The sequence below is a fragment of the Sus scrofa genome, chromosome 1 (assembly GCF_054392235.1).
Source record: "Sus scrofa isolate SSC_HxYL_T2T_F1_AM1 chromosome 1, Sscrofa_HxYL_maternal_Yorkshire_Landrace_v2.0, whole genome shotgun sequence".
NCBI classification, from domain to species: domain Eukaryota; kingdom Metazoa; phylum Chordata; class Mammalia; order Artiodactyla; family Suidae; genus Sus; species Sus scrofa.
In genome coordinates this window covers 276,707,729-276,724,504 of record NC_139383.1, presented here as the reverse complement: position 1 = coordinate 276,724,504, position 16,776 = coordinate 276,707,729, and the positions used below count along the sequence as shown (strand labels likewise).

General features: G+C 38.2%; 1 pseudogene; it reads left to right on the top strand.

Moving 5' to 3' along the window:
• Positions 1-7,075: 7,075 nt before the first annotated feature.
• Positions 7,076-16,685, top strand: LOC100621348 (olfactory receptor 1J4-like; annotated as a pseudogene).
• Positions 16,686-16,776: the final 91 nt, after the last annotated feature.

Genomic DNA, 16,776 nt, shown 5'->3' with positions numbered 1-16,776 from the left:
ATCATGGGGACATAGGATCCAGCTTGATAGGGCTCCCATTGGCCAAATCTTGAATAATCAGAGCTTCAAAATGAATAATATCAGTAATGGGTTACAACTCAGAGAATAAATAAGAATTCATCAGTCCATGATGTTATAAATAAGTCAATTAAAAAATCTATGTGGAGTAAGGGGGAGTTCCTTCCTATAGAGAATGCAGCTAATAAACAGAGGAAATGATCAAATTAGAAAATCATCATGTGGCCACCAACTTTACTATAGTACACTCAATATAGGAGTCAACAATGGAGGTTAGATATAGTGGGTGAAATTGTATTAAGAATAGTGTACTGGTTATATAGTCTCAAAATCGCTACCAAATGATACTTAGTTTATTACAAAGGTTAAAATAGTAAGTTAGTGTAGAGAAGCTGGCAAACACCACCTTAAGCAATTGATAAAGGGTAAAATCACTAGTAATTGGATTTTTTTTCTTTTTAGGGCCACACCTGTGGCATGAGGAAGTTCCCAGGCTAGGGGTAGAAAGGGAAGTGTAACTACCAGCCTACACCAAAGCACCAACAGCAAGGGCTCCTAGCCTCATCTGTGGGCTACAATGTTGGAACCTGTGGCAATGCTAGAATGTTAACCCAATGAGCAAGGCCAGGGATACTAGTCAGGGTTCATAATCTGCTGAGCCACAAATGGATCTCCGAAGAACACAAATTCCTAATGAAGCTTCTGCAGGTTTTGAAAAAATCTGGGAATGTAAGGCTGATGTTTGGTATTAGGAAACATGGGTAAAGCCCTTAGCCTAGGACCCAAAAGTTCATAAAAATATTCAGCATTATGATGACTGTTTGAGGACAATTCCAACACCAAGCATCTTTACCAACTTCTTTATTGAAATATAATTTGTGGGACCTGGGTAGCTCAGTCCATAGAGCATCAGAGTTTTAAATTGTGGGTCCATGTTCAAGTTCCCATCCATGTGCTGTCAGAAATATTGTTTGCAAACAATATTATGTTAATTTAAGGTGTATTATGTGATGATTTGTCATTTTCATGGATAAAAAAGATCACCTCAATTTTAAATATAACTATCTGTCCCTACATGCTTTTACAGTATTATTGATAATATTCTTTATGCTGTATATTAAATCATCATGGATTCTTTATCTTATAACTGGAGGTTTGTTTCTTTTCATCCACATCACCTTTTTCATCCCTCTCCCCCAGACACTGTCCCCTGTTGCAACCACTGGTTTCTTCTCTATATGTGTATGAGTCTGTTTTTATTTAGTTTTGTTTTGATTTTTAGACTCCAGATATAAGTGAGATACCATGATATACACCTTTGCCTCTCTGCTTTATTTCACAAAGCATAATAGCTGCTAGATTCATCCATGTTGTTGGAACCTGGCTGTGAACTCTGAGATGCACGTGATGCACTTATGGCCACGTTGTTGCCAATCTGAGATGCAGGTGATGCACTTATGGCCACATTGTTGCCAATGGAGGTGGAAAACACTTTAAGTCCCCAAGACAGGATGGCACAGACCATTGTTTTCACTGTTGGGAATTCACTTTCATCCTTTTGTGTGTGGATATCCAGCTTCCCAGCATCATTTATTGAAGAGACTCACCTTTCCTCATTGTATGTTTTTAGCTCCATTGTCAAAGATCAGTTGATCATATATGTGTGAGATTCTTTCTGGGCTCTGTATTCTATTCCAATTTTTTGTATATCTGTTTTTATGTCAGTAACATACTGTATTGATTTCTAAAGTTTTGAAGTATAGTTTGTAATCACAAAGTGTGATGCCTAAAGTTTTGTCTACTGACAGATTCCTACACAGTGTTAATGTCAGTTTCCTCTGCCAGGCATATTTTAACATTTACCTTTTCACTTTTAACCTTAGGCTCTCTATTGCCCATAAAAAGAAATGAGTGGGTTATTTGTAGTGAAAAATGATCAGAAAATCAATGTTTTAGATTAGCTTCCACTATGCAATAACTATGTGAGATGCCTTAAGTGATTTCACTACTCCTCTTGGTAAAATACAGGGGAAAAAACACTGTTTTATACATTCCAGCCAGAAATAAAAGATATTGGACTGAATGAATTTGAAAGAATATGAAAATCATTGGCAAACTCAGGGTCTGCAGGAATATGAGTATGGACAGTTATCTGAGCAGGCGGACTCCTTTAAATCCCAAATATTTCTTCTTAAGATCCTGCCTATTTGTCTAACTAAAGATTGGGAGGAACAGTAGAGTCATAGGAGGAAAGTTTCCAGTATATATTTAAAAACATTGGAGAGAAATATGATTAGAGCTATTACTAACTCTATGATCATGGTCATTTCCTACTCCTTCTAAGTATGTTGATAGTGCAGTTTTATATTTTTTCAATTTTTAAATTTTTTAAAGGGCTGCACCTGCAGCATATGGCAGTTCCCAGGCTAGGGGTCAAATCAGAGCTGCAGCTGCTGGCCTACACCACAGCCACAGCAATGTGACTGTGGTGTCTGAAACCTACACTGCAGCTGAAGGCATCACTGTAACCTTAGCCCACTGAGGCCAAGTTTTGAACCAGTATCCTCATGGATGTGAGCGTGGTTCTTAACCCACTGAGCTGCAATGGGAACTTCCAAAAGTGAAGTTTTATTTTTATTTTTATTTTTATTTTTTTATTTTCCCACTGTACAGCAAGGGGGTCAGGATATCCTTACATGTATACATTGCAATTACATTTTTCCCCCCACCCTTTGTTCTGTTGCAACATGAGTATCTAGACATAGTTCTCAATGCTATTCAGCAGGATCTCCTTGTAAATCTATTCTAAGTTGTGTCTGATAAGCCCAAGCTCCCAATCCCTCCCACTCCCTCCCTCTCCCATCAGGCAGCCACAATCTCTTCTCCAAGTCCATGATTTTCTTTTCTGAGGAGATGTTCATTTGTGCTGGATATTAGATTCCAGTTATAAGTGATATCATATGGTATTTGTCTTTGTCTTTCTGGCTCATTTCACTCAGGATGAGATTCTCTAGTTCCATCCATGTTGCTACAAATGGCATTATGTCATTCTTTTTTATGGCTGAGTAGTATTCCATTGTGTATATATACCACCTCTTCCGAATCCAATCATCTGTCGATGGACATTTAGGTTGTTTCCACGTCCTGGCTATTGTGAATAGTGCTGCAATGAACATGCGGGTGCATGTGTCTCTTTTAAGTAGAGCTTTGTCCGGATAGATGCCCAAGAGTGGGATTGCAGGGTCATATGGAAGTTCTATGTATAGATTTCTAAGGTATCTCCAAACTGTTCTCCATAGTGGCTGTACCAGTTTACATTCCCACCAACAGTGCAGGAGGGTTCCCTTTTCTCCACACCCCCTCCAGCACTTGTTATTTGTGGATTTATTAATGATGGCCATTCTGACTGGTGTGAGGTGGTATCTCATGGTAGTTTTGATTTGCATTTCTCTTATAATCAGCAATGTTGAGCATTTTTTCATGTGTTTGTTGGCCATCTGTATATCTTCTTGGGAGAACAGTCTATTCAGGTCTTTTGCCCATTTTTCCATTGGTTGATTGGCTTTTCTGCTGTTGGGTTGTATAAGTTGTTTATATATTCTAGAGATTAAGCCCTTGTCAGTTGCATCATTTGACACTATTTTCTCCCATTCTGTAAGTTGCCTTTTTGTTTTCTTTTGGGTTACCTTTGCTGTGCAAAAGCTTGTCAGTTTGATGAGATCCCATGGGTTTATTTTTGCTCTAATTTCTATTGCTTTGGGAGACTGACCTGAGAAAATATTCATGATGTTGATGTCAGAAAGTGTTTTGCCTCTGTTTTCTTCTAGGAGTTTGATGGTGTCCTGTCGTATATTTAAGTCTTTCAGCCATTTTGAGTTTATTTTTGTGCATGGTGTGAGGGTGCGTTCTACCTTCATTGCTTTGCATGCAGCTGTCCAGGTTTCCCAGCAATGCTTGCTGAATAGGCTTTCTTTGTCCCATTTTATGTTCTTGTCTCCCTTGTCAAAGATTAATTGACCCTAGGTGTCAGGGTTTATTTCCGGATTCTCTATTCTGTTCTATGGGATGCTGCGAAAGCAGTGCTCAGAGGGAAATTTATAGCAATATAGGCCTTTCTCAAAAAAGAAGAAAGATCCCAAATGGACAACTTAACCCTCCACCTAAATGAATTAGAAAGAGAAGAACAAAAATGTCCTAAAGTCAGCAGAAGGAAGGAAATTATAAAGATCAAAGAAGAAATCAATAAAATAGAGACTCAAAAAACAATAGAGAAAATTAGTAAAACCAAGAGCTGGTTCTTTGAAAAGGTGAACAAAATTGACAAACCCCTGGCCAGACTCACTAAAAAGAAGAGAGAAAGGGCCCAAATAACCAAAATTAGAAATGAAAAAGGAGAAATCACAATGGATACAGAAGAAATACAAAAAACCATAAGAGAATACTGTGAACAACTGTATGGCAACAAGTTTGACCATCTGGAAGAAATGGACAATTTTCTAGAATCTTACAGCCTGCCAAAACTGAATCAAGTAGAAACAGACCAACTGAACAGACCAATCACTAGAAATGAAATTGAAGAGGTCATAAAATCACTCCCTACAAATAAAAGTCCAGGACCAGATGTCCTCACAGGTGAATTCTATCAAACATATGAAGAGGAATTGGTGCCCATCCTCCTGAAACTCTTTCAAAAGGTTGAAGAAGAAGGAATACTCCCAAAGACATTCTATGAGGCCACCATCACCCTCATTCCAAAACCAGGCAGAGATACCACCAAAAAAGAAAACTTTCGCCCAATATCATTGATGAATATAGATGCAAAAATTCTCAACAAGATCTTAGCCAACCGAATCCAACAACATATCAAAAAAATTATACACAATGACCAGGTAGGGTTCATCCCAGGTTCACAAGGATGGTTCAACATACGCAAATCAATCAGCATCATACACCACATTAACAAAAAAAAGTCAAAAATCATATGATCATCTCAATAGACGCAGAAAAAGCATTTGATAAAGTTCAACATCCATTCCTGATCAAGACCCTCACCAAAGTGGGTATAGAGGGAACATTCCTGAATATAATCAAAGCCATTTATGATAAACCCACAGCAAATATAATCCTCAATGGGGAAAAACTGAAAACCTTCTCACTCAAATCTGGAACAAGACAGGGATGCCCACTCTCACCACTGCTCTTCAACATAGTTTTGGAAGTCCTAGCCACAGCAATTAGACAACCAAAAGAAATAAAAGGCATCCATATAGGAAGAGAAGAGATCAAACTGTCACTGTATGCAGAGGACATGATACTATACATAGAACACCCTAAGGACTCAACCCCAAAACTACTTGAACTGATTCATAAATTCAGCAAAGTAGCAGGATATAAGACTAACATTCAGAAGTCAGTTGCATTTCTGTATACCAGCAATGAAACATTAGAAAAGGAATACAAAAATACAATACCTTTTAAAATTGTACCTCACAAAATCAAATACCTCGGAATACACCTGACCAAGGACTATATGCCAAGAACTATAAAACTTTAATCAAAGAAATCAAAGAAGATGTAAATAAAAGGAAAGATATTCCATGTTCCTGGATTGGGAAAATCAATATTGTAAAAATGGCCATCCTACCCCAAGCAATCTACAGATTCAATGCAATCCCTATCAAATTACCCATGACATTGTTCACAGAACTAGAACAAACAATCCAAACATTTATATGGAACAACAAAAGACCCAGAATCGCCAAAGCAATCCTGAGAAACAAAAACCAAGCAGGAGGCATAACTCTCCCAGACTTCAAGAAATACTACAAAGCCACAGTCATCAAAACAGTGTGGTACTGGTACCAAAACAGACAGACAGACCAAAAGTGAAGTTTTAATAGCATAACTCCTAGGACTCTTGAAAAGTTCTATGAGGTTATAATGGAAAAATGTATTTGCCTGTCATTGTGTTCATTAAGCTTCCATTATTATCAGTGTGAAGATCAATATTGGGAAATAGTGCTGGTCAATCAGGTCACTGAATTCTAAGAGACACTCCAATCCTTCAGTTCTCTCAGACCCCATCTCAGATCTCAGGTGTCTTCCTAAAGAATAATATACAGATTTCAGCCACCCTGGAGAATAAGGTATAGATGGAGATAGATGGAGGTGCATGAGATAAAGTAAGGTTTATTTCTTGGCAAGAAGATAAATATGCATTAAGACAAGTTCAAACAGCGAACTTAGCACAGTTATAGGTTATGAGCTCAGAAACTCACCTGAGGAGTGTGAGAGTCAGATTAGTTAACATAAATTTTAGGTCCTTCTTTGTACTTTAGGCTGACAACCTGATAGTACTGTATTATTAAATTCCTGAACTTGATAGTTTGTGAGTGGTATATGAAAAAAAATTATGCATGGAATTTATGGTGTTTATTTTATGCAGCAAAGTATTCTTAGATATTAAAAACCTAATAGATAGAATCCTTTTTGTTAACTCTATGAAGTTTTGTAATTGGCTTCCTCAAGTTACAAAGGGACAACATGAGCCAAGGAGATTTAGCACCCCAAGTCTACATCGAGAAAGTGGTGGGACCAAAATCATAACACGGGGAATCTAGCTTCAGATTCATTTAGTTAGTCCATGGTCAGGTGTGCCCTCGAGGATTAGTCTCCTGAGGGAAGAGGTCCTGTATGTCATATTTATTCTTCTATATCCAATTAGTAGCTTAGTGTCAGAGATATTGTTGATAAAAGAAAAAAAATTGCTGGTTTTCCTTGAAAGGAATCATGGCAAATGTTGAGAGTTTGTCACTTGCTTTGGCAACACTAGGTGATAAAATAAAAGTGGGCATTCATTCTTTTCCTCCATGAGAAGGTGAGGGAACTAGGATGGTGGCCACAATTGGAACTTGATATTTCCCACTCACCTCCTTCCCCAGCAGACCAAGAGAGGAGCAAGAGGAGAGAGAACCAGAGCAGCATGTCTGAATTCCTCCTCCTGGAGCTCCCCATCCAGCCAGAGCAGCAGGGCATGTTCTTTGCCCTGTTCCTGGGCATGTACCTCACCACAGTGCTGGGGAACGTGCTCATCATCCCGCTCATCAGGCTGGACCATCACCTCCACACTTCCATGTACTTCTTCCTCAGCCACTTGACCCTCATGCATGTCTCCTTTTCATCTGTCACTGTCTCTAAGATGTTGATGAACATGCAGACTCTTGATCAATCCATTCCCTATGCAGGGTGTGTAACACAGACATATTTTTTCTTATTTTTTGTTGGTATTGATAACCTTATTCTTGCATTGATGGCCTATGACAGGTATGTGGGTATTTGTCCCCTCTACACTATGCCATCATCATGAGGGAAGAGCTGTGTATTTGTCTGCTGTCTGGATTCTGGCTACTCTCCTATGCCTATGCTGTGACCCATTATTTCATTCTTATAGGGTTGAGTACTATTCTATTCAATATGTGTACCACATCTTCTTTATCATTTATCTGTTGAAAGACATTAAGTTTGCTTCCAGTCTTGGCTTCTTGCCTTCCAAAGCTACAACATTCAGTTAAGATTCTATTGTTTACTTTTAGTAAAGTCCCAAATGTTTATCTTTGCAATGCAGTATCAGGTGAATAAAGTACATTTGATGGTTTTCTGTGCTGTGATTCCACCTGTTGCAGTTACTTGTGTGTATCTTTGCACATTTATATAATGTATACTTCTGTTTTGTTATGGTTAAAAAGTGTGAAAAAATATTTATTTGGGAGGTTCCCATCATGGCTCAGTGGTTAAGGAGTTATATTTGTGGCTCATTGGTTAATGAATCTGAGTAGTTTCCATGAAGACACAGGTTCAATCCCTGGCCACGCTCAATATTTTAAGGATCCAGCATTGCTGTGAGCTCTGGTGTGGATCGCACATTTGGCTTGGATCCCACATTGCTGTGGCTGTGGTGTAGGCTGGCAGCTACAGCTCTGACTCAATCCCTAGCCTGGGAAGCTCCATATGCCACTGGTGCAGCCCTAAAAATACAAAAAAAGAATATTTAATTGAACCACTGTGAAGATTTAATTTGAAAGTATGTGGAAAACCCTTGGAACAGTACCTGGAAGTATTACCATTGGTTTGCAAACCTGGATTGAACATTTTCAAAATAGGGGATTTTAAGTAACTCAAAACCTGTAGGGTGCAATGAACTATTTTGAAAGACCATGACATAGTTTCAGTAAATCTCTTCAAATGTAAGGACTTTCATATCCGTTTTAAGAGGAAAGGAATGATTGATACCTCTTACCTGGTGCCCTTTTCCCATTTTCAACTGAGCAAATTACAGAGGTTTGAGCCTGGCATGATGAAAAGATGCAAATTTGAACTCAGAGACTTCTTAGTCAACAACTGAGAAGTCTGTTGACTCCTATGTACTCAATATGGGAAAAAGCAGTTGTTCCTTAATTTTTTATTGAATGAAGAATGAATGTCCATCAGTTTCTGTGGGAAAAGACTTCATTAATGTGAGGGTTTGATGTGTTGTTGGAGCCAGAATTGGAAAGACTGATTCATTCACCAACAATTAAGAGAAATAAAGGGAAAGTAGCAAAAATTAAGACTTTTGATAGGACAGAGGACATGACTATAGTCTTATGGCATGTTTATTGACATTTCCCACTTTTCCAATTCCCATCTGAGGCAAGAACAGCATGAGGAGGGAGAACCAGAGCAGTGTGTCTCAGTTCCTCCTCCTGGGGCTTCCTCATCTGGCCAGAGCAGCAGGACATAATCTTTGCCCTCTTCCTGGGCTCATACCTGACAACCTGCTCATCATCCTGCTTGTCAGGCTGGACCCTTGCCTCCACAACCCCATGTACTTCTTCCTCATCACTTGGCCCTCACAGATGTCTCCACTTCAATTGCCACTCTTCCAGAGAGGCTGGTGAACTTGCAGACTCAGCAAAAATCAATCCCCTATGCAGGGTGCATTTCCCAGATATATTTTTTTCACGTTTTATTTTCTTGACAATTTCCTTCTCACAGTGATGGCTTATGACAGGTATGTGGCCATTTGTCAGCCTCTCCACTACAGCACCATCATGAGGCAGGAACTGTGTGTCTCCTTAGTATCTGGGTCCTGGTTCCTCTGTTGTATCTATGCCCTGTTACAAACCCTCCTCTGGGTCCAATTGTCCTTCTCTGTGGACAATACCATCCCCCACTCCTGAAACCTCATTGCCCTCCTGAAGTTGAGCTGTTCAGACACCTCCCTCAATGAGCTGGTCATCTTTCCTGTGAGAGAAACACTTTTAATCCTGCCTTGGTTTAGTATCTTGGGCTCATATATTCACATAGGGCCCACACTTTTGAGTGTCTCTTCCACCAAGAGACTCTTTAAAGTTTGTTCCACCTGTGGCTTCCATCACTTTGCAGTGTCTTTATACTACAGGACACTTGCTAATGTTTCCTTTTTCTCCTCATCTTGGGACTCCAATGACAAAGATGTTACTACTTCTGTTGTATATGCAGTAGTCACTCCCATGCTGAACCCCTTCATCTACAGCCTCAGAAACAGAGACATAAAGGAGTCCTTAGAGATATTTGTCAATATGCCTACCTTCTTGAAGTGCCAATCTCTAAATCCTCACATTGTAGTCATGAGCACAGTGAGATCATCTCCTAAAATATCATATTGTTATAAACTCTGTAACTTCAAATGAATATGCATTCAACAATCACATATTTGTTAATATGTCAGTAAGGTCCAGCTTTTTCTTTCATTGCCAATGTTCCTTATCTTTATTTTTTTCTGCTTCTTCATCATATTATAATATATTGCCAAGACCAGCTCAGCAGGATGGGACTGAAGAATGGGTCTTGTGAAACTTAAGGAAAAAATTAACATAAAACAAGACACAGAGACATTTATCTTTTTTTTTTTATTATTTTCCCACTGTACAGCAAGGGGGTCAGGTTATCCCTACATGTATACATTGCAATTACAGTTTTTCCCCCACTCTTTCTTCTGTTGCAACATGAGTATCTAGACATAGTTCTCAATGCTATTCAGCAGGATCTCCTTGTAAATCTATTCTAGGTTGTGTCTGATAACCCAAGCTCCCGATCCCTCCCACTCCCTCCCCCTCCCATAAGATATTTATCTTGAGTAAAGGTGGGAACCAGGGGACTCAAGGTCTCAGGGACCAAGAGCACCACCTTAAGAAACCACACTGCTTTTATTGTGTTTTTTAGGATTATGTCACACGAGAAGGGGGTTGTAGGTGCAGGATATAGGTTTTTTTTTAAGTTATTTTAAAAGTCACATAGCCAGTTGCTGATTAAGCTTTTATTCTGAACTTTAGGCATTTAACAATCACTAGAATTTGAGGAAGCTTGGTGTCAGCTATCTATGCATAGCATCTAGAGAATCACCATTGTGCTTCTGCAGCCAGTGTGCCTATCTGCAGCAACTGGCAGTGCCTAGGTTTGCACCTTGGTTCTTCTTTGCTAATGCATATCCAGCTAACAATCCCTCATAAACCCCTTGGGGCTATGGGGCTCCTCTTTTATTCTTAAGAGCACGTATCATGTTGTGCAAAGGGCATGCCAGTTGGCACAGGTCCCACTTGCCTAGACCAATGCATTAAGTCCTCATTCAGCTGACCCAATGAATAAACTATGCCTCTAGGCCTTTGTTCTTAAGCTTAAGTCATGCACCGTCACTGTGACTGTTTTTCAAGCAGGAAGATGGGGTAAAGTAAGGCAGGACAAGATGGAGTTTTCACCAAAGAGGCTAAGAAAATATTGTAGAAACTTGTCTCATGACAATATATGAAAAAAATCCTATGCAAAATATGTCACATAATTATGATTGTGGTTTTTTTCTTTTTCTCCTTTTAGATACATCCGTTTTTGCAAATATATTTTTTATACTATGGTATTGAGAACATACCAATTTAGCATCGTGTTCTGTTCCTTGTGGACTGATTCTTCTTTGTAAGATGTGCTGAGATTGGCTTGCATTGGCTTCAAGCTGATTGTGAACATATCTTTTCAACTCCAAAGTCAATGACACCATCCTGGTGGATTGAAATCAGCCACAATGGGCATAAATACACTATGGAAATTGGATAATGTTGCAAAGTAATGCTCTCCTATGATAGGGACTTAGATCCTCATGGATGCCTGTCAGGTTTGTTAACTGCTGAGACACAATGGGAGCTCCAGGGTTTTGGTCTTTTTATGTATGTTGACCATAATTGTATTTCTGGAGAATTTGATCTATTAACATCCAATATAATCACAATGTATTTGAATTTCTGTTTTCAAGGTTTCTATGTTTTCTACTTGAGATATCTGATTTCATATTTATTCTCACTTCCATTTATCCTTTTTGATTAATAAAATGTATATTTTGTTATTCCATATCCCCTCCATTAACTCATTAATCATTCATTATTATTTTGTTATTTTTTCTGTCCTCTAGTTTTTCCTTAAATTTGTTTTTTATTATGGCATAATGTCCTACCCAACATGATATTTACCATTTTAACCATTTGAGGTATACAAGTAGCTGGCATTTAGTACATTCATCACTTCTATTTTATTCTAGGGCTTCAAAAGAAAACCATAGAGCACCAATGCAGTTGAGTACTTCATAGCTATGAGAAAACAATGGCAATGATACCTATAAATTAATATGGAAGGTTTTCCATGATATATTACTGAATGGAAAAAAGCATTGCACAAAGAGCATCTATAGCATGCTACTTGCTATGGGGAAAAAAGGGGAAATAATATATACTTGTATCATCCCATTGAGCAAGATAAAACACTTGAGGAATCAATTTGAGACTAATGAAACTGATTACATACAGGGGTTGTGGTGGGACTAGGATAGAAAAATGGGGAGATGAGTATATTTATTTGTAGAGTTTTGACTACATTATCTTTTACCTACTAAAAAATAAAAGTAAGGTGATTGGAAATAAGGCAAAATAAAATAAAACAAATAATGAGCCTAACTATATTTTGAGTTAATACCATAATCAGACTAAAGGGGAAAATAAAGTAATTTAGTCATTATTAAACACTGAATTTTGTCTATAAACTCCTTTCACAATAACTAAAAAACTGTAAGCACATTTTTTGGTAAGCAAATTTTTTGAGCTAAAGTTATTTTGTTATTAACAGTGGTTTCAGTTCAAGATTCTGAAATTACATGTATTCAAAGATTTAGTAAATAAGTAAACTTGTCCTGGAAAAGAGAATGACTCCTGAATGGGAGAAAGTTGCAATGTACATGGAAAAATGGAGGCTAGAAAGAACTCTATGGTGTCAAACTAGAATTGAAGATACCAACTTGAACTCATGGGTTGTAATGTGTATAATCAGATTGAAATTATATATTAACATCTGTCTGGTTCCCACCTCCCATTCTTTCTGTCCCACTTCAGACCCATCTCCTATGGATAACCATTCCTTTAGTTTGCTTGTTTCTATTTTCTACATGCTGTGTTTCTTTTATATATATTTCCTGCCTGTATTCTCTGAGATCACTTAGAAGGCTTCTGATGAACAAACACATGTAATGCAAAATTTGATTTTTGAATATCAGTGTCTTCTAACAGGAACCAAAGTGACTTAAAAAATGGCTGATTCTAGGGCTGGGGCCAGGATACAACAAGACCAGGGAAATATTGCTGAGCTTGAAAATAAAAAGTGCTCCCTGAATCAAAAGGACACAGAAGCCAGCAAGAAGGGGCTCCCATTGGCCAAATCTGGAATAATGGAAGCTTCAAAATGAATAGCATCAGTAAAGGCTTACAACTCAGAGAATAAATATGAATTCATGAGTCTGTGATGATAGAAATAAATCAATGAAAAAATGAATGAATATGGAGTAAGGGGAAGATCCTTCCTGTAGGAGACTACAGCTAATCAACATAGAGGAAATGCTCAAATTAGAAAATCACCATTTGGCCCCCACATTTGCAATAGTTTATTCCATATATGAATCATCAATGGACATTTGATATAGTGGGTGAAATTTTGATTAAAAAGTGTTGTGATTATATAGTCTCAAAATATATACCAAATGATACTTAATTTCAAATTTTAAAATGGCAAGTTACTGTATAGAAGCTGCAAATACCACATTAAACAACCGATCAATGATAAAATCCCTAGTAATTTGAAAAAATATTTTTTCTTTTTAGGGCATATGGGAGTCCCAATGTTAGGGGTATAATTAGAGCTGCAGCTGCCAGCTGACACAACAACCACAGCAACAGGGGATTCAAGCCACATTTGTTTCCTGCAATGCAGCCTGCAGTAACACTGGATCCTTAACCCAATGAGTGAGGCCAGAGTTTTGAACTTGCATCCTCCTGGATACTAATGAGGTTTGTAACCTGCTGAGCCACAAAGGTAACTCCAAAGAACACAAATTATTAATAAAGCTGTGCATTTATTGAAAAAAATCAGTGAATGTAAGGCTGATGCTTAGTATTAACTAAGAAAAATTGGTAAAGACCTTAGCCTAGGATCCAAATGTTCATAAAAATTTTCAGCATTATGAAAGTTAGTTTGTGGACTATTCTAGCACCAAGCCATTATACTAAATTCTTTACTGAAATATAATTTGTATAGCCTGGGTAGCCAAGTCAGTAGAGTATAAGACTTTTAATCTGAGGGTCCAGTGCCCAGGTCCCTGTCCAGTCACTGTGTGAAATTTAGTCTGCAAACAAATATTATGTTAGTTTCAGGGGTATAATATGGTGACTTGATGTTTTGACACATTATGAAATGATCACCACAATAATTAATCTAGTAACTCTGTCCCATAAGCATTTACACTATTATTGATCATATTCCTAATGCTGTACATTACATCCCAAGGTTCCTTTATTTTATGACTGGAGCTTTTTTCCTCTTCATCCACATCTCATATTTCATCCCTTTCCCCCAGATACTGTCCCTTCTGGAAATCACTGGTTCCTTCTCTGTGTTTATGAGTCTGTTTTCATTTAATTTTGTTGATTTGTTGTTTTGATTTTTAGCCTTTATAAGTGAGATGCCAGGATATTTATCATTATCTTTCTGACTTATTTCATAGAACATAATACCTTCTTGATCCATCCATGTTGTTGGAACATGTCTGTGAACTGCTCCTGACTGGCTCCCTTATAGCCACATTTTTGCCAATGAAGGTGGCAAAGATTTTTGTCCCCAGGAGAGGATGGCACAGACAGATGTTTTCACTGTTGGGGATTCACTTTAATGCGTTTGTGTGTGGATATTCAGTATCCCAGCACCATTTATTGAAGAGACTCACCTTTCCCCTTTGTGTGTTTTTGGCTCCCTGGTCAAAGATCAGTTGATCATATAGGTGTGGGTTTCTGTCTGGACTCCATATTCTGTTCCATTTTTTAATATGTGTATTTTAAAGGCAGTAATATATTGTGTTGATTTCTAAAGGTTTGAAGTATAGTTTGCAACCAGGAAGTGTGATGCATATAGTTTTGTCCATTTTGCTCAAGATGGCTTTGGTTTTGTGGGTCTTTTGTGGTTTCATATGGATGGAATAAATGATGTGATGGCATGTGAGCTCCAACACACCTCAGGGTCAGTGGTGTGGGAATCTCTTTGTTCCTTTCTGCAGTGGATGGAGTGGCAGTTTCCAAGGAATGTCCTTCAAAGTTCAAGGGTATTCATGGCCTCTCCTCATGAGCAGGTAGAGGGAAGACCAATGTGTCACTGACATTGGAGATATCTTCTGGGATTCCTGTAGTTCAGTCCCTTTGGTCCCTGCACTGGATCCATCTCCAGAAGAAGGTGAGAAATTGGGCAATTAACTCATTTGTCTTCTTCTCTAAACAGAAGCTCAGTGGTATGTTCCCTGGGGTCTTGGTCCTGTTGGTAAATGTGGGATCTTCCCTGCTCATTTTCTCCTTCTTGTAAACAGCCATGGAAGTTCTAAATATCCTTAGGGCATGGAGGCATAGGAGATGAGTCCTCGTGTAGTAGCCTGGACCAGCATAGGTTGGAACAAGGTGGGGAACCATCCCTTGGCCGTGTTGTGTGTGTTGATGTGAGGACTAGGAAGAAGAGGTAGAGAAAATGTGTGTTTATGTTGCTTGTATAACCTTGTCTTTTTAGTGACTGATTTACACACTGACCTACTTGGTTCCACCAGCCTCAAGTGGCCTTAACATTAAAATTAATTAAAATGACTTTAAATTATCATGTGGGTTTTTCACTTTCCCTATTATATTTCAAGTCTCCAGTAGCCACAGGAGATTGGGTCTTCTCTATTGGATAACAATGCTATAGAGTATTTTCATACTTGTGGAAAGCCCTACTGTACAGTGCTGATAACTAGACCATGAAGTTTGGAAATCTGCAGTTCATGTGTGTGTTTGGTGGGTTTGCTGTTGCATCTTCCTTCTTTTTATGTTATTTGTGTTTTGGTTGGAGCACATGTGATTCTTAGTGTGTGTAGAGAAGTTTCTGTGTGTGTGAGTGTGTATGCTTTGTGAGTTGTGTGGGTGACTGGATGTGGTCTTTGCTTTTTTAAAAACAGCTTTTGAGGTTTAATTGATATATGCAAAACTGCACATATTTAATATATGTAATTTGAGGAGTTTGGACATGTGCACACACTTGTGAAGCTACCACCACAATCAAGGTCATCAACATACCTGTCTCCTCTCAAAATGTCCTTGTGTCCTTTTGATGTGGTAAGAAATCTTAACATGAGATTGACTCTTTTAAGGAACTTTTAGGTGCAAAGTATGGTATTCTTGACTCTAGGTATTATGATGTATAGAACATCTCTAGAACTAATTCATCTTGCATAACCAAAACTTTATTTCAATTAAATAACAACACTGCATTTCTCCTTACCCCTAGTCCTTGGTGACTGGCATTTATTCTCTGTTTCTATGAGTTTCTCAAAGTGAAATTATACAATATTTCTTCTTGTAGGACTGGATTAATTCACTTAGCATAGTATTCGCAATTTCATCCATCTTGTCAGAAATGGCAGGATTTCCAATTTTTAAGCAAAAATTATAATCCATTGTGTGTATATGCCACCTTTATACATTCATCTGTCAATGGATATGAGGCTTGTTTCCATAGCTTATCTACTGTGCACAGAGCTGCAATGCACATGGGAGAGTAGATACATCTCTGAGATCTTGATTCCAGTCCTTTCTGGTCTACACCCAGAAGTGGGATTGTTGGATGATGTTGTAGTTCTAGTTTAAATGTCTTGGGGAATCTCCATACTGTTTTCTGTAATGGCCACACCATTTTACATTTCCACCAACAGTGTAGCATGGTTATTGTTTGCATATTTTTTAAATTGTCATTGACAAAAGATTTCATTTTGAAGTTATAAGTAAGTTGGTGTAAATCCATGCAATCCTTGCTTCTCACTAGGTTGAGTATAGGTTGGACAGTGCCAAAAAAGCAGGACCTGGGATTTTTTTTTTATGTCACTATGCTTCATGCTGAGTGTCTGTTTCTGTGTATAACACACTCAGATTCTCCTCCTCTCCTTGAATGGCTGTAGAGCAGAGAGGGCCATGGAAGGTCCTTCAAAATATGTGTATGCATTTGACCTGGTCAGACATCTTCACAGCCTTAGTCTTCCTTTGTCTCAGCTCTAGACATAAACAGGCAGCAATCAACCTCCTCTTTATGCTAAATTGGTGACACTTTGTCCAGATGGTTTGGACAGTGTTACTCACTGATATTTAA